Source organism: Ascaphus truei, chromosome 1, assembly GCF_040206685.1.
Source record: "Ascaphus truei isolate aAscTru1 chromosome 1, aAscTru1.hap1, whole genome shotgun sequence".
Taxonomy (NCBI): Eukaryota; Metazoa; Chordata; class Amphibia; order Anura; family Ascaphidae; genus Ascaphus; species Ascaphus truei.
The window spans coordinates 41,724,607-41,749,349 of NC_134483.1; positions in this window are offsets into that span (position 1 = coordinate 41,724,607).

The window sequence follows — 24,743 nt, forward strand, 5'->3', positions numbered from 1 at the left end:
GATATGTCTTCCTCCCAACTGTTGTGGTGAAAATGCTGTGCTGACTTTAATGAAAAATGATATTGACCTTACACACAACGGAGGATATGTCCTCTGCATGCAAGCTGTTCAACATGTTGCTTTCACAACGTGACATAGAATCGAACAATCACTGAGAGACTTATTAATTGAGAAAAATGACACCAAAAGATGCGTTTTTCTAACGGAAATGACAAGTGGGTGTCCTAATATGTAACCCATTGGACAGTGCTTTTGTGAAATTCTTTGATATTAACACAACCTTATATTAGGTACTAAATGAATACAAAAAAACTAATTGGAATTAGTAGCCATCACTGTGAGAGATCAAGGTAAGCTGTCACCAGAGACCTGAATTATAAATCTGTATTACTGTCCTAATGAATGTGGCATTAACCTAATTTCTGTACTTGGCTAATGAAGAGCAATAGCAGAAGACGGTTTATAACTATAAGAATAGTTTCTGCACTTTTGTTATCTGAATAGCTTTCATACGTGAGAAAAGTAGCTTGAATTATTTTACACGGTGGACAATAATATAAGAAGGAATCTAAACCTGTTAATTACAATATTACATTTAAACAAAGGTTTAATCATTTTTGTATAAAAGTGTTTTGTAAAGGCTCTGAGAGGGGTGTATTTATCAACTGCCTCAATCCTCACTGCCTTAGGATGCCCCTTTGCTACCTACAGTATGTTGCAGGTTTTAAACCACAGTCTCATTCTCTAGCACTTTCATTTGGGTGGGCCATGAATAACTAGGCCATAAATCCAAATAAATGAAGCCAAACTCTCATACTAGGCAAACATCCTTGCTCTCCTACATTTGAACACACACACAGACACAGTTCAGTTGTGGTTTATAAATTCAGCGTTAAGACTATGAAGCTCATGATTGTTTTACAGAATAACCTAACCCCCTGGACACATACCCAGGGCTATTTCTGCAGGAGAACGCAGCCAAGTTCCAACACTTCTGTTTAAAGGTCACCAAGAATCTCCATTTGTTTTTAATTATTAGGAAGGGATGAATGTTTTTTCTGTTGAATCTCATTGTTCTAAACTGGATTATGTATAGTTTAGGCATTAATTATGTTTTAATTTGCTTAGGGTTCCGGCACTTTTTAACCCTACAAAACATCACTATGCATACCAGGCAAATAAAGATAAAGTATTTGGTTGACCTTCTCATTAGTCCATCACACTGTAACTGTACATTTTTGTTAAGTGCTTTATTGGTCTTCAGTTGTTGTTGCAATATGCTCTGCATGTCAACACAAGAACGAGCTCTGAAGAGGATGCAGCTAAAAAATAATGACCGTCATAGTTGTTTATGGGGCACAACAATCTCTATAAATTAAAAGAAATTGCAAACAATTCCTAAATGAATGTAAAATGACTGACAAGATGTGGTGGACTCTTTCTGTTTTTAACTTTATCTCTACAAGTACCCCTAAACCCTTCTTCGCCAAAGAATAATCTATCTGAGTTCCTTCAAAGCTTGAATATTGCGCCTTTAAAATTGCATACCCACAAATGTTCTTAACCCTTTGAGTGCCCCAGACCATAGCTACAATATCATGGATCCTGGCACCATGGCTGCCCAATGACATAGTAGTTACGCTCCCCCCCAAAAAATGATTGGTTTCTTAGGGGAGATCACGTCCCATGCTCCTACTGTATGCAGCTCGCGAACACGATCTGCACTGATGACTCTTCCACTTTCATTACGTCATCAGTGATGGAGTGGTCACAGGATTGTGAGTACTGGAGGAACCGTGACACTCTGGCCTCGCAGCTCCTCCGGCACTCAAAGGGTTAAAGCTCTTTTGCTATTTACTTGCCCACACTTCCAGTTTATCCTGGTACATCAGCATGGAAATTGCATTCTGCTCTGATTTTACAACCTTGCGAAATTCAGCAAAGATGGTGACTTTTCTCTCTATTCTCATCTCTATTTACTGGTGTGACATCGGACTGTTATGCGGACATAGGAATTTGTGACAGTAGCAACCCTTCTCGCTCACACTCACAAAACCACCACACTCAACCCCTTCTTACACACTCACATACTTTATACACACAATTATTCTCAACACAGTCCACATTAACCTCCCCCTATCCCCCACAGTCACAGAGCACAACCACCCTTTTTCTCATATCGTTCCATCCCCTCCCCCCCCCTACTCACATAGCCCACTCATCACATCTATCACATGCTTCACATTCACAATGCGGAGGTTGCAATCAGTGTGCCGGGCTTAGGGAGGAGAGTGAGTAGAGTCGGATCACACACTCAGTCAAGGGCTGGCTGGCAAGTATTAGCCTGGGGGGCAAGCCAAACAAACTGGCTGAAGAACCAGGTGGCCCACACACCATACACACAGGCGCGCACACCAGATTCACGCACCATACACAGACACGCACACCAGATACATGCACACACACCAAAGACATACAAACGTACAATAAACATGCACACCATATACATATACACACCAGATGCAAGTAACATGAACAAACGCTTTATATGTCCCAATCACACACATAACACATGTACCGTGCACCACACATTCTATGCACGGGTACAAGTTTTGTTATTTTGGCTGTGTACCAAAATTAATTCACGTTAAAGTTAAATAATGAATATGGGCTTAAAGTGCTGTCTATCATCTTAATTTGAGGGTATTCACATCCAAATTGATGAAGGGTTTAGGAATGACATCTCTTTAATATGTAGCCCCCTCTTTTCAAGGGACAAACAGTAATTGGACAATTGACTCAAAAGCTGTTTCATGGACAGGTGTGGGCTATTCCTTTGTTATTTCATCATCAATTAAGCAGGTAAAAGGTCTGGAGTTGATTACAGCTGTGGCAATCGCATTTGGAAGCTGTTGCTGTGAACCCACAACATGCAGTCAAATGAGCTCTCAATGCAAGTGAAACAGGGCATCCTTTGGCTGCAAAAAAAAAGAAAATCCACCAGAGAGATAGGAGGAACATTAGGAGTGGCCAAATCAATAGTTTGGTACAATCTGAGAAAAAAAGAACGCACTGATGAGCTCTGCAACACAAAAAGGCCTGGACGTCCACGGAAGACAACAGTGGTGGATGATCGTAGGATCCTTTCTATGGTAAAGAAAAACCCCTTCACAACATCCAGCCAAGTGAAGAACACTCTCCAGGAGGTAGGCATATCATTATCCAAGTCTACCATAAAGAGAAGACTTCACGAGAGCAAATACAGAGGGTTCACCACAAGGTGCAAACCATTCATAAGCCTCAAGAATAGAAAGGCCAGATTAGACTTTGACAAACAATATCTAAAAAAGCCAGCCCAGTTGTGAAATAGCATTCTTTGGACAGATGAAACTAAGATCAACTTGTTCCAGAATGATGGAAAGAAAAAAGTATGAAGAAGGCTTGGAACGGCTCATGATCCGAAGCATACCACATCATCTGTAAAACACGGTGGAGGCAGTGTGATGGCATGGGCATGCATGGCTTACAATGGCACTGGGTCACTAGTGTTTATTGATGATGTGACAGAAGACAGAAGCAGCCGGATGAATTCTGAAGTGTATAAGGATATATTGTCTGCTCAGATTCAGCCAAATTCAGCGAAGTTGATTGGACGGTGCTTCACTTTACAGATGGACAATAACCCAAAACATACTGGCAAAGCAACCCAGGAGTTTTTTAAGGCAAAGAAGTGGAATATTCTGCAATGGCCGAGTCAATCACCTGATCTCAACTCGATCGAGCATGTATTTCACTTGCTGAAGACAATACTTAAGGCAGAAACACCCACGAACAAACAACAACTAAAGACAGCTGCAGTAAAGGCCTGGCAAAGCATCACAAAGGAGGAAACCCAACATTTGGTGATGTCCATGCGTTCCAGACTTCAAGCAGTCATTGCCTGCAAAGGATTCTCGACAAATTATTAAAAATGACATTTTATTTAAGATTGTGTTAATTTGTCCAATTACATTTGAGCCCCTGTAATAAGGGGACTGTGTATGAAAACGGTTGCAATTCCTAAATGTTTAAAAGAATATTTTTGTTCAACCCCTTGAATTAAAGCTGAAAGTCTGCACTTCAATTGCATCTCGATTTTTTCATTTCAAATCCATTGTGGTGGCGTACAGAGCCAAAATTATGAAAATTGTGTCAGTGTCCAATTATTTCCGGACCTAACTGTATGTTACATGCACCTTTTACATAAACTGTGTGTGTACACATGCAAAACACAACCAAATGACCACAAGGGGTCATTCAAGTCCCTATAGACGGCACTCTGGATACATAAGGAAGGGTGTATACTTAAGTAACAGTTTAATAACTGTTACCACAGATCCTAGTGGAAACAGACCACATAAAAGGTCCCACCAAACCAGGTTACACAAAACCAAAAGTAATAAACTTTAATTAATAATATTTAAAACCGACGATACACATAACAAATTTATACAGTGTATTAAAAATCTCCTACAGCGAGACAGAGAGTAAGTGGAGAGGAACACTGGTAATGAAAACACAATGTATCATCTTGCGTATTTAAACCCTATAAACCAGGACCCCATATAGTATATGCAATAAGCTAGACCATAGAGTACTGTATATATCCACGCTTAACCAGCGCAAGCGACTCTACATGTTTCACTAAGCTTCGTGAAGCTACACGCTTAGTGAAACACGTAGAGTCGCTTGCGTGACGTGGAATAGACAGAAGACTCCTGATCGCCCCCATTCCAGAGCTGTGTGCATTGTGAAATACCCTCCTTATACCAGGATAATCATCCGAGTACTGGAGTGTACTCCAACCCGGAAGTGACGTCCTGCGATCGAGAGGTCTGAGACCGAGGTAGCGGGGAGTAACCAGGCTGGCAATTCACCACGCTTATATGTGTCTTTATCGTTATGACACTGTATAAGTGTTCATTTTTTACTGCTTCTATAAAATTGGTTTATTTTTACTGGATTACGCTATGGTTGTCCTTATCTTTTTCTATTTGACACTGGTGACATCATTCGAGTGATTCTGTACTACATTCACCCGTGCCTACTGGGGTTCACATCCACATACCAGAGTCAAGCAAAGTGCCACTGATCTCTGAAATGTCTTCTTTTGATTGATACCACGTGAGTTCACATCTGAAAGAAATTCTCCGAACACATTTCACCTTAAGATAAACCTTATTTGCACTATGTTGTGTCTCTATTTGTTTTTTATTGCATATTGAAATTCGCGCTCCCCTATCCTTTGAGAAAAACAAGCTGGAAGGCATGATGTGGAAGTCTCAGTAGGTAGCCAAACCTCAGAGATGGTGCGAGACGCTGGAACACATGATCCATGGCAATGTTGTCCCCAGGATGTCACTTGATTGGTCGCCCAATCGATCTTGTGGTTGTGGTGCCGCAGCCAGGGAAGTCCTAGAACCACTGGAGTTGAAGGAGAGCAAATCACGTAGAATGATAATGACTCTTTGTGAAGTGCCCCGACCGTGACCAGTAAAGGATTAGTCGCGAGAGTGATGGTCCCAGGTATCAGAGGTCTCCCATCAATAGCCACTGCTGGTAACGGAATCTCCCTAGTACGGAGAGGAAGGGAGTGGAGTTTCGCAAATGCGTGGTCTATGAAGTTCCCTGCGTCTCTGAATCCAGAAAAGCCTGAGTGAAAATGGATGCTGGTCCCAGGAGAGTGAAACCAGCAGGAGGAACCATGAAGGTTGTGGTGAAGAAAGAATAGAAGAAATGTCCAGAGAATATTCCTCTATCTTCACTGGGCATTGGGGTTTTCCTGATTTAGGACAGTCTAGGACACAGTGACCTTTGAGCCCACAGTACAGGCACAGCCCCCTGACACGTCTCCTAGTTCTCTCCTGCTCATGTAATTTGGTGTCACCTAGTTGCATCGGTTCCTCCTCAGGGAGAAGTGTAGAAAGAGGGTCTGAAAGTGGGGGGCAAGCTGAATTGTTGGAGTTTTTGGAGGAATTGTTGCCGTTCTCGTATCCGGAGGTCTATTCTGATACAGAGGGCAATCAGTTCCTCTAGATCTTTGGGAAGATCACAGCAAGTCAGTTTGTCCTCTAAACGCTCAGAAAGCCCCTGCCAAAATGCTGCCACCAGAGCTTCAAGTCTACAACTTGAGACAAAAGGTGGCACTGTGTGCCCATTTGCATATCATTTCCTAAAATCCCTTGCTGCAGTGGAAGCACTGTATGTAATGGCGAAACGCAGGGTTGCAGACCTGTCTATGACATGTGAATGTGCTCACAAGTAATATTTTTATATACGGTGGAGGGGTTTTAGTCACCTTTTCACTCACCTTAACACACACATATATATATATATATACATATATATATACATATATATATATAAATAAAAAGGGATAGGCACTCTATATGCAAAAGAGTGAAATGTATTGACTCAACGTGTCGGTCCCCACTGGGACCTTTCTCCCCCAGTGGGGACCGAAACGTTGAGTCAATAAAATTCACTTATTTGCATTTGGGAATGCCTGTCCCTTTTTTCTGTGCAGTGGTGTTTCCCCCACCCTCTGTGAGATTATGCCACTACACGTGTCATGTGCTGGTTACCTGCTGGTTACCTGCTGGTTCAGAGTATGCTGAGTGGTCCGCCGGTGGTGTTGGGGACATCAGGACAGGCTTCTTGGGTAGACACTTGCTTTTTAGCAAATGGTGATCAGCGCCTCCATCTGCTGCAGGCTCCAGTAAAATGAAGGCAATCCCTGCAGGAGGACTCACTCCACTCCCCCCAGATAGACTGCACACCAGGCAGGAGTAACTTTGAACAACTGGAACACTTTATTCCTTTCATTGCAAACACAGCATAACAGTCTCTGTCTTCACAGTACAACCGGACTCCAGCCTTAGGATGGTCCCTGGACTTCCACCCCTGGCCAGGGGCACTAAGGGCAGTTATTGCTCTTCACTGACTCCCTAATAGAGTCAGGGGTAAGGTAATCACTCCTCACTCCCCCAAGGGGAGAAGACAGCAGGTGTCAATACTCAGTACACCCCTGTCTCTCTCAAGGGGGAAGAGACACTGCCTAAATTTAGGTGTGCAGCCCCTTAAGTCCCGGGGGGGGGGTCCAAGGTCCAAGATCTGAGCCCCTTATTGGGCAGAACACAGGCCTTAGCCCACGTCCTCCCCTGTCACTCAAGGAAGCTACTATCTGGTGGAGAAAACCCAGGATTGGTCCTGACACAGCCTGCACTGTTACCAGGGCTTGCATGTTAGGGAGGGCAGACTGGTAGCCAAAACCAGACATGGCTACATCTGTATCTTTTTGGACAGTATGCCCCTTTACCTTTATTTTTTATTGTGTGCGTGCCCTGTTTCTGATTTTATATTTGTGGCCTAGCAACAACTAGTGAGTGTCATCCTGGGGAGGATACTGGTTGGGTCACATGCAGTTAATGTGATGCCAATCAGTATCAGGGCTGCCCTGTTATGGGGCAGGGTTACAAGTACATCTCCTGGGTAGATATTGGCACTCTCCCAGAAGTCAGGAGTCTGTCTCCTCTCCCCCTGAGGAGTGGAAGTGTGTGATATCTTGAGCACCATCAGGGATAAGGAGCTGGATGGGGCCTGCAAGGCCTTATCCCTAAAGAAGGGCTGTACAGTCTGTCTGACTTCTTCTGTGTATAAATAAAGAGCAGTTGAACCATCTCCCTGTCTGGACAATAAGAAATTGCCAGCATGGACCATCCTGGGACACCAGGATCCTTGCTGGCTGGAAGCACTGCCATATGAGAAAGATTCACCCTGAAAGCCTGTCCTGATTCTCCACATCAAAGAAATAGTGATATGCTGCACACGATTAAATAAATATACAAACAGTATTACCGGTGCTGCTGGTTCAAAAGGGATACCTGTAGTGATTATCCAAGCATGAACAATGATAAGGAAAGATCCAGCGCTCCACAGATTTTGCAAAATCCGTGGAGCGCTGGATCTTTCCTTATCACTGATTCTCCCCATACCACCGTGGAGCAACTCTGGGCCCTCCTGGATTACCAACAGGTATGCACTGCACCAGGAATACACAGGAAGATTTTTTTTACCTGCTGCTGTTCTTCAAGGAGGATGGAGACGGATTGTGGTGATGACGTCACGTCTCGGGTCGAGAGCTTGCAGATACGCCGGGATTCGGAGGGTGAAGACTTCTAAAGGTAAGTAAAATATTCAATGTATGTAAATGTCTTTTTTCAGGTTTTTTGATTGTATTTTTTTTTTATGTTTTTGCTTACCCATTGACTGATAATGTATTAATCGGTGCCCCTTTAGGGTACAGATAAATACAGTGACAGCCAATGCATTTTTTGGCAAATGCTTGTTTACAATTGATTGTTTTATTTTTTGTATTTCTGTTTATTGTTTGGATTAAATTGTTTGGAAATTTTAGTTCATTTTAGGATTGGTTAACGTTTTAAATGAATTAATTGTTTTGTTGGCTAGTGGTTTTATTTATTTAATTGATTTGTTAGCTAGTGGTTTTATTTTTAGAATTGGTTGGAAAGGTGTTTATTTAATTTAATTCATATGTTTTGGAATAACATACAGTCATTTTTATTATTTTGCTGTTGTGGTGATAAAAAAAATCAAGTGTATTATTAGGCTTTTTAATTCTTTTATTGTTGTGGTGTTTAGGTGCTTGTGTATTTTTTATTTTTATTGTGTATTTTTGGCCTTAATGATTTGTATTAGGTTGACCATTGAGTGCTATAGTGGCTTATCATGCACATATTATATGGGGATGATATACCACTGTGCCAATCAATGGGTAGAGGGTGGTATAGTGGCCGTTGGGTGGGTGGTTAGGCCTCTCGGGTGGGTAGCGGGGGATGGGGGCTAACCGCTAAAGTGATTAAGGGGTTAGGGGCCATTAGATTATATATTTTTTAAGTACTCTTGCTGGCAATGGAGGACATGGAACTGTAGTATGCTGATGAGGACACCCTTAATGATGGCATGGGTAAGTAGAAAGTTTTATTTATTTATTTATGCTGGCTAATGTTTTATTTTGAATGGGCAAATGAGCAATTATCCATATCTGGATAATAGTTATTTTGCCCATTACTGTACTGTATGTGTTAGGGCGGGTTGTTAGGGATAGAGGAGGTGGGTAGTGGTGTTGTTGTTTTTTTGAATGTTTATTGTGGATAGTGAGGATGGGGGAGTTGGTGTTTGGCCCTTGGTGGGTTTTTATACCTACCGGGTGGGTAGCTGGAGGGTATTAACCGCTAAGGTAATGAAGGGGTTACCGCCAACTGCAAAACCCCTGCAAGGCCTAAGCACCCACCAAAGGGCCAAATACCACGTTCACTCACCCCTGCTACCCACAATAAACATGGCACTGGTAGTTAATCCCTTCATTGCCTTAGCGGTCAGCCGCTAAGGTAATGAAGTTGCCTGTAAATGCATTTTTATCGCATGGGATTCATGCCGGGGGTCTCTGGTGTTGATTTTAATGGGTATCAGCTCTGGAAACTCCCGGCATCAATCTGATGCAGAAAAAAGCATTTTTTTCTAAGTCTTTTCTCGCCGCCTTCTCAGCAGGTTCTCCCCAGCCTCACGCCAACTTTTCCTGGCGTGAGGATTTGGGGAGAAACTTGCCATACTAGAGCCGTGATTAGCCTCGGTAAACTAATTGAAGCTACTAGAACTGCATGAGTTTCAGAGCCTGCCGATAAGTGGCTTATCGCCACTCACCCAGCAATTTTTTGTTAGGATGGCTGAAATTTTTGGCGATTCATGTCTTTATCGCCCACTTATCGAGGCTTACTGAATAGCAGTAGGCATTTTGGCCGATAAGTGCTCGATAAGTGGCTTAAAGGCTTTATGCACCACCCCTCCTTTGTGACGCTAAACCAAATAATGGAGACCACACAATGTTGGAAGAAAAGGTCACAGCTTTATTTTAACATCCGCTGTTAAAATCCTACCAGCCTGCCCGCCAGCCAAGCATGCTCCATGCAAAATGGGGGGGAGATCCTTGCCCAGCGGCCAGCGATTGGCCGCGTTCCCTCCCCCCGCCCGTAGCATGTGAATGGGGGGGGAGATCCTTGCCCAGGCAGCCAGCAATTGGCCCTCTCCCTCCCCCCGCCCGTAGAATGTGAATGGGGGGGGCGATCCTTGCCCAGGCAGCCAGCAATTGGCCCGTTCCCTCCCCCCGCCCAAAGCACTGTAAGATGGGAGGGGGAGATCCTCATTCAGCCGATGTTGGGCTGCTTCCCTCCCCCTCCCGCCCCTAGGGTCAGCTTAGGCCCAGCCCTAAAGCTGGCGCCCAGCCTTTTACCAGCGTTGATTGGGCATAGGCTGGCCCAGCCCTAAAGCCGTCGCCTTCAGCCTGCCGAGCTGTTCTAGGGGCTCCAGCTGAGGGACGGACCCTAAAGTCCTCACCCTTTCTCCGTCTCCTGAGCTTGGCTGGCGCGGCAGCTCCGCTGTGACGAGGAGACAAACTGCTCCTGTGTGATACAAAATCATGTTAATATAACAATCCAACAGCTCAATACAATAGCAAAATATTGGAGGTGGGTGGGTGGGAATTCCGTTAGCTCTGTCTCTCTCCCCTGGGGCCCCACTCTTTATACCCTCTCCCCCCTCCCCCTGCATGGGAGGGGACAAGCAGCCTTCCCACTCCGTGGGGGGAGGGGGGATTAGCCGAACCCCCCCCCCCCCCCCCAGTTCTCGTCAATCAGGACGTCGCAGCCCTTAAGGAGCCTACGACCCCATTCTGGGGCCTCTGCCTCTTCATATCGACGCTTAAAGCATAGGCCCCTAAATGTTTCCTTATTAAAAGATGTGCTGATTAGAGACAACATACAAAGACAGGAGCACATTAACTATTTAAAGATTAATGATCCCCAAAACACATCCTACCTGACAAATTGGGAGGCACACAAATGTGTGATTAGGGGAGAGATTATAAAACTTGCTTCTCTGATAAAAAAAGATTAGACAAGCTGCAGTCAATAAATTAATAGATGAAATCCGGTTCCTTGAAACAAAGCATAAAAGGTTGCTTGATAGGGGTGTCGCTGTGAAACTTTTTCATTTAAGAGCTCTGCAGAAAGCGCTTTAAACTCACAGAATAGAAAAAGCCTTAGTCTGAGCAGGAATTGTATGGCAAAGGCAACAAGGCAGATAACAATAGCTCTATTGTTTCACTTTTAATTAATATAATTGTAACACCTTTTGCCCCCCCCTATCGCAGATGGGGACCATGTGGGGAAATACAATTGTGTTACCGGGTGTGGTGCGTTACCTGATAGGCTCACATAAGGCCTGAACCTCTGCCACTGGGAGCCTGGGGTTACCTGATTATTCGTTGAACACAGCGCCTCCACCTGTAAGGGTTCCCACTTTAGTGGAATGGTCCTCTTACAGGAACCACAATAATAAAACACGCACACAGTGTATGCTAATAACTGTTTACTATTGCTAATACTAATAACTTCGGTACCTGTACCACACAGAATAATGCATATAGCCATACACATAGAAGTGCACCGGGTGCACACATCACCATAAATATTCCCTCCTCCAAAGTACCTTGGGTGCTGGGCACCAATCCCCTGATGTCCCTTTATGTCCACACCCACTCAATGTGTTGGAGATAGCGCTATCCCTTGAAGTGTTAGTGCACTACTAAAAGGTACCTGCCCAGGGCTCCAGCCCACGGGTGCCGCTATTCAACTGGGTTTGGATCCGCCTGATCCGACGTGTTGTCCTCCTATGCGTGGGGTGAATTCCGGCGTGGATAATATCACCGCGGCTCCGCACCGTCTGTACCTTTGTGGGGATCCGTCTGCAGCCGGCAGGCCGCAGTCATTGCTTGGCGTGACCTCCGTGAAGATAGTCTATATATATATGAGTCTCTGAGAAGATAGTCTTTATATATAGAGGGGTCTGAGCCCAGACCCAGAAATCAGGCTGCACGCCACAGAGTGTATCTTTACTTAACCAAATAGCTAAAGGGGCAGATCTCCTTCTCTAAGGCCTGTCCCTGAAGCAACCAACAAACTGGGGCAAGGGTAACTGTTATCTGGGGCCTTTGGGGGTTATCTGGCCTAGTGCAAGGGGCTACTGCTCCCCTGCATCCTCACTCACCAGCTCCCTGCTCCAACTGACAACTGCCAAGCCCGCGAAATGTATCTAAAGCAACTGCCGAGAATCCTTGAGCCCTATTGGCTGTTCTGGGTCACCTGGGGCTTTCCTCCCTAGGCCTCATGGGAATTGTAGTCCCGTGGAGGCTGCTGTAACATTGGGGCCGCGTGTGCGATTGCACTGCGCATGCGCGACTTTGGAATGGCCGCCGCAACTCCCGCACTTCACTGCGCATGCACGACTACTGTGCACGCGCGTGCAAACCATCATGGCGGCCCCCGCTAGCCGGGTGCGCCGCCGAGCCTCCTGAGGCTCAAAACGCTCCCTGCTCCGGCCCCCACCTTTGGAAACAGCCGGCGGGTCCGTCGCTGGCTCCGGCGGCACCCACGATCGTGCTGAGGCAAAGGAGGGGGTCTCTGGGAGCCAGAGGGGACCGGGGCTACACAATATTAACATGATGATGTTTCCTAATAATAATTTTAACTAGAAAATAGTTAATTAGTAAAATTCAACACATGGTAAAGACAGAAAAAATATATATATATTTATGCTTTCTTATATGTTTGCTATATTCCATCATGTGAGTTGTCTATTCAGAATATTTGTAGGATTTATCTCATTCTTAAACATGATATTATTGTCAATATTTAGATGTTATTCTTATTTTGGTAATATTTCTCTCCCCCCCCCCCTACCTCAGTGGGAGATACACAGCTTCTGCTACCTAGAGTGTGGTGCGAGTACCTGTTAGGGTCAGGAGAGCTGAGCTGATCTGCGGTGATAGGGAGATCAGGACAGGCTTAGGTTAAATCTCTGAGCTTCTTCTCAGGGTGCTTAGCGCCTCCAGCAGTAGTGGGCTCCAAGGTATTCGGAGATCAGTCCCCACTATTGAACATTTACTCCCTCCTGCCCAGGGACTGACAGTTATTAATGGCTGCACTTATAGTGCCGGCTACGGCTACAGCTACGGCTACGGATGACGTCTCCCGTCTCCGTAGCCCAAGCAAAAGTTGTAATTTGAGTTTGGGAGACATCTCAAGCTACAAGGGGAGTGACAGAAGGCAGAGGGGTGGGGACAAGAGGAAGGGGGAAGGCTGAAACGGAGAGGAGTTGTAATTTCTGTTTGTATGCTGAATATACAGTACTGTTACTTTAAATTACAGAGAATTTACTATTTTAAAGTTGTTTTAAAGGTGTGTGCGTGTGCGTGTGCGTGTGTGTGTGCGTGTGTGTGTGTGTGTGTGTCAGACATTGTGTGTGTGTGTGTGTGCGTAGGACACCAGAGGTACCCCCCAATCAGTCACCCCCTCCCCACCCAGTAACACCCCCCCCAGTCAGTCAGTCACCTCCCTCCCAGTCAGTCACCCCCCCAGTCAGTCACCCCTCCCCCCAGTCAGTCACCCCCCCCCCAGTCAGTCACCCCCCCAGTCAGTCCCCGACCACGGCACAACAGACTCCGGAAATCCCACTGGCTTCGCCCCTGGACTCCGGCAAGTATCTGAACGAACACGATCTCTCCAATCCAGACGCGGCTATGCTGACAATTCACCCTCCAGACGTGCCCCCGCTGCTGTGGGTGCGCAGTTTCATACTTTCCCACTTCAGTACCGGGGTCCCGCCTTGTTCGTGGTGAGTGCAAGAGTTACATTCTTCCTCTATTTCAATTAAGGTCATAGAACTTTCCTTGTAAGATTTTCTATAGGTGGTACTATACTCCACTTAGATTATGCCATTTCCTCCCAGGTGCCTCTGATATTTGCTGGAGAGGGTGTGGGAAAAAGGGCTCTCTGCTTCACATATGGTGGAACTGCCCAATGATTAAAGCCTTGTGGAAGGAGGTATTAGACTTGATCCAAACAATTACTGGACCGAAAGTCCCATGAAATCCATAAATGATACTTCTAAAAAAGGATAAAATCTAGAGCTATAGATTTAAGAAATCCTTAGTTTTACACGTCTTAAATGCATCTAGAAGTACTATACCAATGTTCTGGAAGCAAGCTAAGGTGTTGGCTTTAGCGGTTTGGATGTCTAATGTCTGGGATACTGATGAGATGGAAAAAATCATGCATATCATTCAAGTCCACCCTAATAAATGTGAGGCTATATGGGCACTGTGGAGAGCTTTGCATTCTGTAACTACAAAATAGGCAGCTGACTGTCTCTTACTTGTTGGATACCAAGTTCAGGGTTTCAAGGAAACGCTCACCTACATAAATCAATTTAAATAAGATACTACCTGTCCCCCTCTCCCCTTTCCCTAACTCTTCTTAATTTTTGCTTGCCCCTTCATTAATATTTTTTTTATGCTACTTCCTCCTACTTTATTGTAAAATATAAAACGGATTGCCTTTTGACTGGTAATGTCCCATTGCTGTAATATGCTTATTTCTGTCTGATGTGATGTACTGTTGCCATACAATCCTAACAAATGAAGAATATAACATTTAAAAAAAAAAAAAACATTAAAAAAGTCATAATCCTTAAATTTGGAGTATTTTTCTAAAATTATTTGTAAAATTATACCTAGCTATTTTACAGAACAGCCACATCATTTATTTATTTTTAAGCGCTTAAGATCTTATATTATGTAAGTGTGGCAGGCAAGCCCCAGGATACTCTCCTTCAAAGGACTCTCACGATAACTTTATTATTTTACTTTCTATTGCCAAGTGTAGTGGTGATCTTGGAGTTTTAACACATTGTAAAGACATTCCAGTGGATTCTTGTGCAACCAGGCAGATGTTGTGAAAGGAATACATGGGATAAGAGTAGAGCCTCATGCCAGATTATCATGTATTCTAGGTGACATCGTGTTCCACTGAAAAAAGGAGCTGATATCATTGTTACAAGCTGTGCTTTCTGAGCCAAGATGCAGTGCCACTGCCAAAGATAATAATGCCCTTAAAATGGCAATAAAAAACCCACATATGTGGGATTAAGGAGATCGGTCTGTAAGGGGACAAAAAAAAAAAACATTTTTAAGCTTATGTAAAACATTAATATTTTTGCCTGGAATTACTCAGTGTTTTAATGACATCCCCACTTCTTTTCATTTCAGACTTTGATGGGTACTACCTTTCATCTATGTTCTATGTTGTTCATTAAAATGTACAAATAATTATTACATGGTCAAAAATCCTATTGTTGTATTATGTCTTCTCACAAAAGCAGTGGGAATAAAAATGTGGCTGTAAGACAAAACATGGTTTTGCTTTCCATTGGTTTACTTTGATGAGAGGATTCCAGAGTTTATTTTCTATACCAGCATCAAACAATTCCTCCGCGACTGGCTATTAAACTAATAAGGAGCAGAGTATCAAACAACTCTGCATGCAATGTCTTGTATATAATGTATACCCTGTTCATTTATGTAACTGTATTTGTAACCATGTATTATTTGTCTTAACTCTGTGCCCAGGACATACTTGAAAACGAGAGGTAACTCTCAATGTATTACTTCCTGGTAAAATATTTTATTAATAAATAAATAAATAAATAAACAAACTGCTAAGGACGGATCAACTTCCATTCAATTGAATTCTGCTTTTACTTCCTCTGCAAAATTATTAGGGCCTCATTCTAGTAGCTTCGATGAGTTTGCTGCTATCTCGCAAGGTTTGGCATGTTCCCCCTGAAAAGTTTGAAATTTGAGTTATCACGATATTCAGAAAGAATCTGAACCCAACTCAAATCGTGCAGCAGGAAAATGCCCAAACCGCTCAGGTAAGTAGAAAGACTCATCTCAGCCTCTCTCAAAGCTCTCCCAGTGCAATCGGGCACAGCTGTATAGAGAGCGATCCCACTGTTTTAATAAAGATTGTAATAGTAGTGTGCGAGAGCAGGGGCATCCGGAGAAGAACCGCATTGATTTCAGGTCCGGGAACCCCCTGCTTCCCAAGATACAGGCCCCGGTATGGGTAGCCGGTATCTCCTATGCATTTAAATGTCCCGGTCATGTGACGCGGGACATTTAAACATTGCATGGGAATACCGACACCCCATAACGGGGCCTGTATCTCTTGAAGCAGGGGTCCCCGGACCTGAAATTAATGCGGTTCTCCTCCGGAGACACCCTGCTCCCGCACACTACTATTAAAATTGTAATTAAAACAGCTTCATTACCGTAGCGGCTAACCGCTAGGGCAATTAATGGGTTAAACTTGAATAGCATGTTTATTGGCGGAAAAGGGGGTGGATGAAGGGGGTAGTTGCCCCAGGGTGGGTGGTTAGACCTTCCGGGAAGGTTGCGGGAGTGGTTAACCCCTACACTACAATAGAGGTTGGAACTCACCCGGTAGGTCTAACCACCCACTCTTGGGGCAACTACCCCCTTCACCCCATCCCTCTACCCCCAATAAACAAAAATAAACACAACAACACAACCCACCTCCACTACCCCCAACATTCCCCTTCAACACATACAGTGCAGTAATGGGCAAAATTACTATTGTCCAGATATGGATAATAGTGCATTTGCCCATTCGAAATAAAATATAGAGCAGCATAAAGTAAATAAAATTCTACTTACCCCTGCCAAGGTCAAGGACGTCCTCATCACCATGCTCCGCATCCATGTCCTCTGTTGGCAGGAACACAATAATAAAAAAAACAATCTAATGGCCCCTAACCCCTTAATCACCTTAACAGTTAGTAGCCGCTATAGTAATTAAGGGGTTAACCCACCCTCCCCCGCTACCCACCCGGGAGGCCTAACCACCCACCACGGGGAAAATATCCCCACCCTCTATCCATTGATTGGCACAGTGGTACATCATGTCCATATAATATGGGCATGATAAGTCACTATAGCAGTCAATGGGCAACATTTAAAAAAATCAACAAGCCAAAAAATACACAGCAATTAACTCAAAACAATAAACACAAATAGAAAACATAACAATATATTCAAAACAAGCATTTGCCAAAAAATGCATTTGTCTGTCACTGTATTTATACTCTAAAGGAGCACAAATAAATACATTAGCAGTCAATGGGCAATAAAAAACAAAAATAGAAAAAAAATACAATAAAAAAAACCTGAACATTTTCAATTACATACATTCAATATTTGTCTTACCTTTAGAAGTCTTCACCCTCCGAATCCTGGCGTATCAGGAAGCTCTCGACCAAAGACAGCATCCGATGGCATCCTCCGACATCCTCGGTGATGCTCCGCGATCAGGTAAAAAAAATCTTCTTTCTTCTATCTTCTTTCTTCCATCTTCCATCTTCTTTCTTTGTAATCCAACTTAACCCCATGTTAAATCCAAAACAGATATTGACTCGTCGGCATCTTAAGCTACAGTAAAATGAGACAGAACAGGTTTTATATAAGGCCTGTGATGTCACATTTTAGGGTCAGATGGTCCAGGTCCAATCCGATTGGGCTTTGTGCCATAACAGGTTTTTTATTTTTTTTTGCGGATGTGACGTCATCTCCAAGGGAGGTACGTCACAGCCTTAAAACCACATAGCTGACATCACATGGTACTACAGCCAATGGTATTGAAGACAATCCCATTGATTCCTGTACCATGTGTACCATGTGATATATTACATTTTTTACAAAGGATGTGACATCATCCCTTAAAGTGATGTCACATCGTTTGTAAAAAAAATGGAACATATCACATGGTACAGGAACCAATGGGATTGTCTTCAATCCCATTGACTGTAGTACCATGTGATGTCAGCCATGTGATTTTAAGGATGTGACGTACCTCCCTTGGAGATGATGTCACATCCTAAAAAATGTTTTTATATGTACAGAGCCCAATCGGATTGTACCTGGAACATCTGACCCTAAAATGTGATGTCACAGGCCTTATATTAAACCTGTTCCATCTCATTTTAGCTTAAGATGCTGACGAGTCAACATCCGTTTTGGATTTAACATGAAGTTATGTTGGATTACAAAATAAGAAGATAGAAGAGGGAAGATAGACGAAAGAAGCGCGTGCGGCCACTATATAACAGCCCTAACAGTGCAGGTAGTGTCTGGACCAATAATCCTGGGTTTTCCCCACAGCAAGCATCTGCCTTGAGTGACAGGGGAGGAGGCGGGCTAAGGCCTGTGTTCTGCCCAATCCTGGGCTCAGACCTTGGACCTTCCTCCCCGGTACTTAAGGAGCTGCAACCTACATTTAAGTAGTGTCTCTTCCCTTTGAGAGAGACAGGTATCACACAGGGGTGTACTGAGCACTGGCACCTACTGTCCCCTCCCCTTTGGGGGAGTGAGGAGTGATTACCTTTTCCCCTGACTTTATTAGGGAGTTAGTGAAGAGCAGGGACTGCCTCTGGTGCCCTTGGCCATGGGTGGAAGTCCAGGGACCATCCTGAGGGTGAAGACCAAGAAGTGTGCAGTGTATGCTGATACAACTGGTACTACAATAAAGTGTTCCTGTGTTCAAATATACTCCTGCCTGGTGTGCAATCTATCAGGGGGAGTAAGTTCTCCTGCAGGGATTGTCTCCACATCCCTGGAGCCTGCAGCAGATGGAAGCAGTGCCGTCTTAACGCATGGGTACGCTGGGCAGTTGCCTGGGGGCCCCACAAGCATAGGGGCCCCATGCTAATCTATGCACAGACCAGAATTTAACACTAATTTTCTGATCACCCGCCTCAACATTCAAATCTTCCGCTAACTCGGTAGAAGGAGAAAAATTACGACTTGTGGCTGAGAGTTCGCATATCTTCATTCGCAAGAGAAATTTTGCCATTTTTATTGTGTAGCCCTCTTTCTTACGCTCTAGAGCCCCCAAGGGTACTCCACACACCTATGGCTTCAGGAGATCTGAGCCTCCGCTAACTGGGAGCCTGGGGTGCTAATTATCTTACTGGCAGCGCCTCCACTTACCCAGGATCCCCATCGTGTAAGATTCCCCTGGATAAGAACAATAGCAACACACATTGATTGGAACTGTTTTACTGTACGCACGAATAACCCTTATACTTAATCATCAAGAACACATATAACACATTCCTATACTTATACTATACTTATAACACTAGTGGCTCGGCCACTCTCATAATGAGTAATGTCACTGTCCCATCACCGCGTGCCCCCTGCACCCACACTACCTCTTCCCTTGCTCCTCCGGTGCCCTCTGGCTAACGTGGTCTCTCCCCTGTGCTTCCCTTTCCTGCTCTAGCAATTCCTGCACTCCTATTCGCTGCCTTTGCTGAGGCTCCTGGGGGTTGTAGTTTACTTGCTGAGCCTCCTTTGATTGGCCGGCCATTCGCGCGCTTTGCACTGCGCATGCGCGACCTCTCTCTGCTCTGACAGTGCTCCTTACTATTGCGCAACAACATGGCGACGCCCTGTACTGTCGGGCCACCGCGGAACCGTACAACACTCCCTCTCTCCCTCTGGAGACACACTGCAGCAAAGTATGGAGGAACCAGGCGCTTACCTTTAGTGACAGATTTTCAGAAGAGCGGTGAAACCAATAAATATGGTTATTTTCTATTGGTGTGGAGGTATTCCTGTGATCCCTTCTGCTTCTACCCCTGATAAAGGGATGATCCAAAGCCCTTATGGAAACGTGGAGACAAAACAGAGTAGGGGGAGCGAGGGATGAATAGATGCACAGATAAACAAATGTGGACAATCAGTTTATCATATAGTGAACCCAGTAAGGGGGGGTGGGATGGTGAAGAATCAATAGGTAGAGGTCAACTATATAATAGATGCTTTCACGGCCGTGTGTAAACACAATCCAAAGATGGTATCTTTGGGAAGGATGGTGACCCTTCTGCAATTGGGTGCAGGAGGGGTCGTGGTGATTCACAATATAAACAAATACTCACACGGCCCAGTGTGAGTAGAGGCGTAGGGCAGATGTCTTTATGGTATACACCTAGGTTCCCCGTCAGAGATAATCCCAGGGGTGCTGTGCACGCTGCTGCTGGGAGGCAGGGGGTTAAATGCGGGTCTCTCTCGCCGTTCTCCTGTTCTAGGCTTCTTCCCTCCCCGTTTCAATAAGGGGCGTGGGTGAGGCAAAATAACATATTGGGATCAGCAATGCTCTTAAAAACGTGAAAGTTTAATACACATTAGATAAGATCCACAACAAATGCACTCACATAAAATATCAATGTTCCGGCGTGCTCCCATGGCTGTGGTTTGCAGTAGTCCCCAGCCGCTCTCTCCTCCGTGTTTGGAGTCGGAATAGATGGCAGTTCCTGGCGCGGCTGTGTCTACAACTGCTTCCCCCAGCTACGGAAGCCCCAGTGGTCCAAAAGTCTTCACCGAATTAGAGCAACGCGTTTCGCCGATTGGACGGCTACCTCAGGCTAATTCAATGACGTAAAGAGGGTCTGATTTGCTTATATAGACCCTCAATGGTAATTAATTAAATACCGGGAAGAATTAGTTGATTGAATACAAATGCTTGCATTAAGTGCCTTACTCTCCATATAAATGATAAACTCCTTAGTGTGTTCCATTACACATTACAATTGTAACAATAAACTTGCTCATTTTCATTTTAATCTTGTGCACCCTTTTGTTAGTAGGTGTCTTAAGTGTTCTAAAATAACCTTATGGTCTATGTTTGTAATAAGTTAAAAAATGGTACTAGCACCTGTTAACAATCTATATCATCTAACATGCTTATTCATAATATGCAGTCATTTGGTTTATATGGATGAAACCTCCTATGGCGCTGAGGGAAGAATGGACGTTGATTCTCTTGCAACAGATCTTTTCTTTGAGCTGAAAAAACCTCAGAAAAGGAAGACAAAAAAAGGCAAAAAACACTGCAATAGTGTATTACCCAAGGATATGCTAGTGTGTATAAATCAAGAGCATTTATTAAAACATGACAATTAGGACATTTATGACATTTAAACAATTAATAGATTAATCAGATAAAATATAAAACTTCCAAGCGCTTGTGCTAAGGAAGATGTGCTGCTCCGCCGTGGTAAAATTGAAATCCTACTCACCGGACATGAGTAGGACATGTGCAAGGGTTTAGGGTCTTTTCCTCCAGAAGACTTATCTGTGCATAAACTGTTGTATGTATAACAAATGTTGAATGCAAACACAATTGATTTAATTGTATTCCTATAACAAAGGACTTCGAATTAGGGTGTACACAAAAGACAATCACATCAACTATCCTATTTGAACATTCTGAGGTATAAATAGAAGCATAATCCCATGTAGCAAACATCCCTGACGAAGAGACCCATTAATAGGAGTTTCGAAACGCGTAGGAGAGGTTTTTGGCAACTCAGGGACACCGTAGCTTTGGAATCCAGGCGGTGACGTCATCGGAGGAGACGATCGGGCGAACTCGGGCAGCAAGTGATCAACGAGCCCACGAGCATTGAAGCCGGTCCCCCCGCATTAATAGACGGACGCACCCCACAGCGAGCGGTGTCTTCTGGAGGAAAAGACCCTAAACCCTTGCACATGTCCTACTCATGTCCGGTGAGTAGGATTTCAATTTTACCACGGCGGAGCAGCACATCTTCCTTAGCACAAGCGCTTGGAAGTTTTATATTTTATCTGATTAATCTATTAATTGTTTAAATGTCATAAATGTCCTAATTGTCATGTTTTAATAAATGCTCTTGATTTATACACACTAGCATATCCTTGGGTAATACACTATTGCAGTGTTTTTTGCCTTTTTTGTCTTCCTTTTCTGAGGTTTTTTCAGCTCAAAGAAAAGATCTGTTGCAAGAGAATCAACGTCCATTCTTCCCTCAGCGCCATAGGAGGTTTCATCCACACAGACTTTATATCTGGTTGGGAGATACCAGATCAACCTCTCAGGCTGCTCAAGGACTACCTTAACAACTCTGTATCACAGGTTCAATTAATATTGTATATTGTATATTGTATAATGTTTACACTAGCGCTATTCACACTTATTTTTTCACCACCATTTGGTTTATACACTGAAGTCTAAAAACAACAATCTTTATACAAATTGCTATAAAAACACACATATAGTTTATTTCTCTATGATCTTTAAAAAATAATGGTATTTGAGACAATAATTGAGATTCAATCTCTACCTCTCTACGCATGTCTAGCTGATAGTGGGGTTTTATTTAACTTTAAAATTCCTCATAGAATCACAATAAAATGACAAGGGTTTACATATAAATAATTAGATGTCAAAGCATTAAAATGTTATCTCAATACAAAAGAGAAAAGCGCGGAGAGGGGTTGGATTGGAGAAAGAGAATAGGAACGGAGGGAGGGACGGGAGAAGGAAGGGGTGGTAGGGGATGGGGGATGGGGGAAAGGGAACAAAAACAAGCGTTTGTATTAGTACCCAGTGGAATTTTGGACAAGGTATGTTAGGGTTAAAATAGAACTCTAATAGTTATATACATATTTATAAAAACGCTGGGATATCCAAATCTGCATTTAGGCCGTTTGGTGTTAGAGTTTTAAGTTGATAGATCCAGAACGTTTCTCGCTGTCTTAAACGCCTGAATCTATCACCACCTCTCAAATTCTCAGCAACCAGTTCTATTCCCCTATAGTGCAGGCCCGATGGGTCCCCCCCATGGTCCAAACTGAAGTGGACTGGTACACTGTGAGTTGTGAGGCCTCTTCTAATGTTGCCTATGTGCTCCAGTATGCGGACCCTAAGACTTCTTTAGGTCCGGCCCACATACTGGAGTCCACACGGGCATTGAAGCAGATACACCGCAGATACACTACAGTTTATAAAGTGTTTAGTTTTAAAAACCTCCTTCGTAACGTTGGAACTGAAATTTAGTGACTCTTTATCCGCCTGTTTACAGGCTTTGCAATCAAAACATTTAAAAAAACCTATAGGTTTTGGTAGCCAACTTTCTGTCTGGATTTTTTCCTCTTTTCTGAATGTACTGGGCACTAGTTTGTTCTTAATATTGTTAGCTTTCTTAAAAATGACTCTAGGTGCCTCCGGTAAGTATTCTCCTAAAACTGTGTCTTTGCACAGAACATGCCAGTGTTTTTTTAGAATTCTTTTGATGTTCTTGGCTTCATCATTGAACTTGGTAACAAAGGGCACTACATAATCTGCTTTCTCTTTCTTTTGCTTAGGTACCAACAATTGGTCGTTACTAAGTTCTGACGCTCTGGATAGAGCATTTTCAATTATCTCTGACCTGTAGTGCCTCTCTTCAAATTTAGTTTTCAGAATACCGGCCTGCTCTTTGAATATCTCCATATCCGAGCAATTTCGCCTAATGCGTCGAAATTGCCCATAAGGTATATTATTAAGCCATTTCTGATGGTGGCAACTACTATTTAAGAGAAAATTGCTAGCATCAACCTCCTTGAAAAAAGTTTTTGTTTTAATGGTATTGTCTTCAATATATATCGTTAAATCAAGGAAGTTGATGCTATCAATACTCCTCTCAGATGTGAAAACAAGGTTGACATCATTATTGTTTATGTGATTTAGAAAGAGGTCAAGGTCTTCATTGTTTCCCTCCCAGATGATGAGCACATCATCGATGTATCTCTTCCACAGGACCAGATTTGCTCCAAAAGGGTTGCCAGCCCAGATGTTCTTATCCTCCCAGTGTGACATAAAGATATTGGCATAGCTCGGAGCAAATCTGGTCCCCATTGCGGTGCCGCACTTCTGCAAAAACATATGCCCATCAAACCAGAACAGGTTATGTGTTAAAATAAATCTTATTCCGTCTATTAAAAAACTTTTCTGGTCTTGAGGGATTGAATGATCATTCTCAAGTGCAGAGGCTACCGCTATACATCCATCTGTATGTCTTATTGAGGTATACAAAGATGTGACGTCGCAGGTAACCAGCCTGTAGTTTTCCCGCCACTGAACAGAGGACAAAACATTCAAAACTTGCAACGTATCTCTTAAATATGATTTTGCATTAGTGGCATATTTTTGCAGATAAAGGTCTACGTATTCTGAGAAGTTTTGCGTGAGGGACCCTATGCCCGAAATGATTGGCCTCCCTGGTGGTGTCTGTCTGTTTTTGTGAATCAAGGGCAAGAAGTAGAAAACCGGTTTGATTGGATCGGTTTTCAACAAGTAACTAAACTCCTTCTCGCCCAAGATTCCTAGGTCCTTGGCCGTGCATAACATAGATACCATAAAGACATCTGCCCTACGCCTCTACTCACACTGGGCCGAGTGAGTATTTGTTTATATTGTGAATCACCACGACCCCTCCTGCACCCAATTGCAGAAGGGTCACCATCCTTCCCAAAGATACCATCTTTGGATTGTGTTTACACACGGCCGTGTAAGCATCTATTATATAGTTGACCTCTACCTATTGATTCTTCACCATCCCACCCCCCCTTACTGGGTTCACTATATGATAAACTGATTGTCCACATTTGTTTATCTGTGCATCTATTCATCCCTCGCTCCCCCTACTCTGTTATGTCTCCACGTTTCCATAAGGGCTTTGGATCATCCCTTTATCAGGGGTAGAAGCAGAAGGGATCACAGGAATACCTCCACACCAATAGAAAATAACCATATTTATTGGTTTCACCGCTCTTCTGAAAATCTGTCACTAAAGGTAAGCACCTGGTTCTTCCATACTGTCTATTCCCCAACTTTATCCTCACCGGTGGC